Here is a 6688-nt window from a genome sequence, read left to right as displayed (position 1 = left end):
GCTGCTTCATCCTACGGCGGCGGCTCGCAGGGGAAGGGCCGGCGCCGCCGCCCGCCGCCGCGCTCCGCGCTCGGCGCCTCATGCCCCCGCGGCCCGCGGCGAGCCGGGCCCCCCCGGCGGCGGCAGCGGCAGCGGCGGCGCGGGCGCTGAGCGGGGCCGCCGAGCCCCCGGTGGCCCGGCCGGCATGGCCCGAGCGGCGGCGCGGAGCGGCTCCGCCGTGCGCCCGCGGCGGGAGCGCGGCGCCTCTCCCGGCGCCTCCCCCGCGCCGCCCGGCCAAGGCATCCGCGGGGGGCGGCGGGGGCGGGGGGCAGCGGAGGGCGGGCCGCGGGGGGGGCCGCCCCGCTTGGAAACCGCACCCCCCCCGCCCCCCGCCCGGCCGGCGGCGGGGGCACCGCCCGGGGATGGGGACCGTCCCGGGGTGGGGGGAAAGGGGGAAGCGGGACGGGGAGCACACCCTGGGATGCCGAGACCGGGCGGGGACTGCCCCGGGATGGGGGACCGGGGACCGGGGACCGGGCGGGCACCCCACCCTGGGGTGCTGGCATCGGGACCGTGACCACCCCGGGGGACTGGGACCGGGCGGGGGACCCCACCCCGGAGTGCTGGCATCGGGACCGGGACCGCCCTGAGGGACCGGGACCGGGCGGGGAACCCGACTCGGGGTGCCGGCACCGCCCAGGTGGCGCCGGGCAGACACCCGCCCCCAGCCCCCCGGTACGGGGCAGCTCGGGTCCCCGGTCCCCGCCGGGAGCCCTGGAGCGCGGTCCGCCCCGGCACTGGAGCTGCTGCCCCGGCACTGGGCTCCGGGCACCGGCTGGCTGCGAGGGGCTCAGGGTCACGCTGGTGCAGACCCGGGTGGTGGTGGGGGAACAGCACCAGCGGCACCGGGGGATGCCCCGGCACCGGCCCACGCTGACCCGGACCCCGCGGGTGCTGCCTGCCCCGAGGAGACCCGTTTTTGTCACCTGCCCAAGTGCTGTGACTGACCAAAGGCAGCGCAGGTGCCAGCAGACAGATGCTGTACCTTGTGGTGTTTTCCACGTCAAGCTCCTTAATTGTTTGCCACCAGTTAAACCCCTCACTCTCTCCCTGTGCCTCTCTGCTGTCTCCTCATGTCTCTCAAAAACATTTTTGCAGCCAGTTGGATGAGCTCATGACTCATGCGACCTTTCAAATAAGCCCTATAATATACCCACCTCTTAAATTAATAGCCTTTTAAGGGGTATGGGTGAGATAGGAAATCATATGATTTACCCGATAGTGTGTACTTCCACAGTTCTCATTTGTATGCACTCACATGTAAATACTAGTTATTTACTTCCCAAATGCAAACAGAAAATTATGAAGGGTACCAAAAAATCAGGTACTGAGAAATTAAGAAGCGTGAAAATTAAGTAGCCGCCTGAACCTTAAATCACTTTCTTTGTGCATACTCATTAGGCAGGGCACGCTGATTGCAATGCCGTGCTATTTCTTCCCCTGCGCCCTGCCACACGCAGTGTGCCCGCTGTACCGGCTGCCCAGCTGTGGATCACCCTGATTTATTCCCCTGCTTCGTTACGGGCCCTTTGCTGGGGTTACGGCTTCTGTTCAGAGCTCAAGCTGGAGGCAGAGGCAGGTTTGCCCAGGCCCTCCCGGGCGCACCAGTTCCCGCTTCTCCAGCGTTTCCACCCAGAGAGCTGCAGTGCTGAGTGTGCTGGGGGAAAGACAGCCCTCGCTGATGAGGGTGAGGATGGAGACCCAGGGATTGTGGCCAGAAGCATCCACCCAAGCTGAATCACAGGGCTTTTTTCTGTGCAGTTTTTGAGGAAGGGTTATAGTTGCCTATTTTCTGTGACTGGCATTGACAGTGGCACATGATGGTCACAGGTCACATCTTGGCATCACAGGTTGGACACCAAGGTGAGCCCCACTCACGGGCTGCACCAGGATGCTGTTCCTGAGTGATTCGATGGGTACCAACGCAGTCAACTCGGAGCAAGGTGCAGGGAGGGACCGTGCTTCTCCGGGACAGCTGTCTCAGCCGTGGCATTACGCTCCCTCGTCCTGCCACCCCCACCGCTCCCACTGCCTGTCACCCAGCTCCCGCAGCGCGTGGGGCAGAGCCTGACACCGGCACCCTGCCCGGCCCCCATCCTGCGCAGAGGCAGGCGTCCCGGGGAGGAGGCAGCGAAGATATCTCACACCTACGGCGAAGGGGCTGCAAATTGCATTCTGAGTGGGGGATTTTGCAGTCTTAATTGTGTTATTTTAACATAGCGTGTGTAGGTGTGTGCAGAGTGCACATGTACCGTTTCCTAGGCTTTTAACAAAGCAAGCTCAAACAGAATCAAAGTCCGTGTCGGATCGTGCTGGCCCTTGTACGGGTTGGTGGCGGGGGCACCCCTCCCCAAGGCCTGCACCCCTCTCACTGCTCGTTGCGTGGAGTAGCCATTCCCAGGAGTGAGCCCAGAGCTCTGCCACCCCAGGGGACATGCACTAAGATGAGCAGCCATCAAGAATTTGGGGACTTTGCCACCCTGCTTTGCAGCTCAGACTCCGGAGGGCAGCGTCACAGCCTGGTGCCTTGCCCTGTGCAGCCCTGGCTCCTCCAGCTCCGGGCCCAGTCACCCCTTGCTATTCACTGCCTTATCCATCATCACCTACCTGCTCACCGACCTGGACCCTTCTGAGCTGGGCAAAGTAGAAACAAACAGCAGAAACCAGCTCGTGCTGCAAAGATTGTACAACTCGTGCAAAAAAAAAAAAAAAAAAGCTGTCCTTGCAGGCAAAAATGTCCTAAACTGAGATCTGTTAGGCTTTGTCCTTCCATATCCAGCGATGAAAGCTCTGCTGCATTTAAATTGGCAAAGTGACAGAAAGTAAGTAGTCAGAAATAATCCCTAGCTGGATTAGGTTTTTTTCCTTGAAGGAAGAGAGGCTCTGATACAAGGCGAGTTTAGGTCATTAGCAATGCAGTGAGATGCTGAGCTCCAGCCTCGCCTAGTCTTCACTTCATCTCCCTGCTCCCGGGGGCTGCAAGGGGATAAGGACTCCAGAGCCTCTGGCACATGTGTTCATCCTTCCCCACTCCTACGAGGGGATTATTTATATCTGCACATGCTTTGGAAACGCTGGTTGCAATCTACTGGCTCTAACAGGACTCCAGTGGTGAGGCTGGTGCGTCCTTACGTGATGCGCTACGGAGTTCAGGGAGGTTCTCCTAGATGCGACAAGAGTGAGCAATGCCATAGGTGCCAGCAGCCCAAGTGCGTGTGGCACAAGCTAGCTCTCTGGGTGCGAGCTTGTCTGGTTGCCTACCAGCTCTGCAGCTCCCCGCTGGGCTTCCGACAGTTTAGTAGCAGGGGAGAAAAGCAGAAATCCATCCCTATTAAGCCGCTTCGCTCTGGGAAGACGCGGAGGGAGTGCGGGAGTGGTCATGCATGGGCGAGCAAGCAGCACGCAGGCTCTGGGGAGACCCAGGTGAATACGCTTACAGCCGCCGCATGCGAACGGCCGCTCACTCTGCCCACACCTCTGCGTCCGCACGCACCAGCGGCACACACTGCCCTGCCCCTCCAGTGCCTCCGCTGTTTTTTCCCTCTGTACCGATACCCTGGGTAGACAAACCAAGTCCAGGAGAGGGAAGGGGGTGACATGGGACAGCTAACATCACGCCAGTGCCACAGGGTTCCCCCAGCTGCTCCGTGCTGGCTCCATGGGTATGAGGTGCTGCGTACAGTTCAGCAGCTCCCCAACTCGTGTCTGGAGTGCTGTGTCCAGTTCCGGGCTCCCCGGTTCAAGAAGAACAGTGAACTGCTGGAGGGGGTGCAGCAAAGGGCTACCACGACGATCAGGGGACTGGAACACCTCTCTTAGGAAGAAAGGCTGAGGGATTTGGGTCTTTTTAGTCTGGAAAAAAGACGGCTGAGGGGGGATCTCATCAACGCTTACAAATACTTAAAGGGTGGGTGTCGGGAGGATGGGGCCAGGCTCTTTTCAGTGGTGCCCGGGGACAGGACAAGAGGTAACGGGCACTAACTTGACCACAGGAAGTTCCACCTAAACGTGAGGAGGAACTTCTTTACCCTGAGGGTGGCAGAGCCCTGGCACAGGCTGCCCAGGGAGGTGGTGGAGTCTCCATCTCTGGAGACATTCCAAACCCGCCTGGACGCGTTCCTGTGCCACCTGCTCTGGGTGACCCTGCTCTGGCAGGGGTTGGACTAGATGATCTCCAGAGGTCCCTTCCAACCCCGGCCATTCTGTGATCTCAGCTACCCCACCGGGAACAGCCTGATCCTGGGCCGTGGGAGGGAAGCTGAGGGAATCCCTTCCCCAAGGTCATACAAAGACCATGGAGCATGTCAGCATGGGATGGGTGGGAAAGGAGGAAGACTATCAAAGGGATTCTATGAGGCAGCGGTACCTCAGAAGTAATAAAAGAACAAATAGCAGCAGATTAAAAGATATTTTGTAGTCCAAGTCCAGCCGGACCGTGCTGAGCCACCATAAAAGGTTTGCTGCTGCTCCGACCCACCGCAATTTAATTGATTTGATTTAAATTCTTTGAAGAAGAAGTGGGTAACGAATAATGAGGCAAACAGGATTGTAATGCAAATGAAAGAGATGAAAGATGGCTTCAGGGAGACGGCTCTTGAAGGTCAGAGTCTAACGCAAAGCTGCTTCTGGTCACTCATTCAAACATTAATGAGGCTGTGTTCCTCCTGATGCCTTTGATGGATGGAGGGATGGCTCGGGAGGCAAACGCTGTGCTGATGCCTGGCCTTTATGCTCCTCGCTCCGAGCGCATCATCCCCTCGCAGCGGTGGGGAGGATTTTACCTGACGTGTTGTGGGGACTTGGGTTTTTGCTGCCCGTGTTACACTGCGTAAGCAGACTTCTTAATTGGGTTTTGCCAGATACTCCGATGGAGACTCTAACTTCAGAATTAATTAACTTCACTATCAAAAGCTGAGTCATTTGTCACAATGGTTTTGTCATTAGCACCCATAATTAAGGGAAGTGTCACAAAAGCAAATGTTTCACTTACACAAGCCAGGATAAGTGAGGCAGGGAAGCATTTCCGACATGCTGGGAACGGGCACATCAGCGGAGCTGGGGAGGAGCTCAACCAACCACCTCGAAACCCTGCTCTGGGGCCACAGGACATCTTCCTGGCATAGCCCCACAGAGCACCCCGTCCTGCAGCTGCCCTGCCCCACGGCCGGGGGCTGCAGGGGAGAAGCCATGGGGCCGGCAGCAGCGGCTGCTGCTCAGGGGGCAGGGTGACCGACCAGGACTGTCCAGCCTGGAGGAGAGACGCCGGCAGTACGTGGGCAGTGCTGGGGCCAATCGAGCCCTGTGGTTTTCCCACCCCCACACAAACCTCCAGAGACCACCAGCTACCCCAGGTGGGAGAGGCGAGGAGGACTTCTTGCTGGAGGCTTAGCTGAAGTCCCCAAAGGGAGAAGAAGATGCCATTCCTAACATGCTCACCTGCTTTCACAAGGGCACTTCCTCAAAAAGCGAATTTCCTCAACGGAGAAAAGCAGGCCTGCGCCATGCAGCTCTCCGTGCAAGCGAGCAGAGAGCTGCGTGACGGTGCGCTCGGCCAGGAAACCCTTCGCAGCCCCGTTAGGGGCACGAGCAGACGCTGGGGGATGCTCAGAGCGCCGACCCTCGAAGCCTGCTGCTCCCTGCCCTCGCTGCGGTGGCAGGGTGACACTGTGACACATACCTGCAGAGGGTCTGACCCGGCACCCCACCTCCCCAGCACCAGGGCTCACCCCTGCCACCCCGCCTGACTTATAGGGACTGGGAACCAGCATTCAGAGGGTGGTGGGAAGAGCATCTGTAATTGTGTTAATTAACTCATCTTAATTAGCGATTAACTCATCTCAATTCACAATTAACTGAAGATCCAAACAACCAACATCTTCCCTCCCTCCCTCCCTCCTTGGTCTATATTTTAAGTTCAGCCACAGCTGCAGATCTCCAGTTCGGGACCTGCATTCAGCCAGGCTCCATTTGCTAATATTCCCTCGCTGTACAGATTTGTATTTTTTTACAGAAAAACTGTGATATCTCAGCATTTGCTGCTGTAACAGGGCTCAGTGAGGCCCCTCCAGGTGACCAGGGATCCCACGCCATGCCCAGCTCTCCCCCTGCACGCCATCGGAATCCCGCGGGCAAAGGAAGTCAAGCTCTCAGGGTTTCTTTAAAATTATATATTTTATTTTTTTCATACATGCAGCAAATAGAATAAAGAGTATATGCCCATCTAAAAGGAGGTCTTTATGAGAATCTTTTGACAACACACAGCAGGTAGTCTAGGATGTAGAAAAGTCATCAAATACTTGCAGGTGAAATCAAATTCACAAACACAAACTGTTCAACAATAAACATTTTCTTTTTTTTTTTTTTTCTCTTTTTTTTCCTTGTTTTAATTGCCACTTTGAACGTGATCAGAAATAAAACAGCTTGGGTGACACTTCCATGCATGGAGCAAGATGCTTGTGGCTTCTTTTGCTGCGGCAGGCGCAGTGGCTCACCTGCTTCTGCGACAGCAGAGAAGCTGCAGCACTTGTTGGTATGAGTTCGTTCCACCCCCCAAGACGTAAGCCCTGCCTTTTGAACCGCTAGATCCTCGCGCTCGGCGCTAGAAACCACCCTAGTTCATCACTTGTGCTAGAGCTCCCGGGATTCATTC

The sequence above is a fragment of the Rissa tridactyla genome, chromosome 8, assembly GCF_028500815.1.
Source record: "Rissa tridactyla isolate bRisTri1 chromosome 8, bRisTri1.patW.cur.20221130, whole genome shotgun sequence".
Classification (NCBI taxonomy): Eukaryota; Metazoa; Chordata; class Aves; order Charadriiformes; family Laridae; genus Rissa; species Rissa tridactyla.
The sequence above is the reverse complement of the archived record's forward strand: the minus strand, read 5'-3'. Positions refer to the sequence as shown.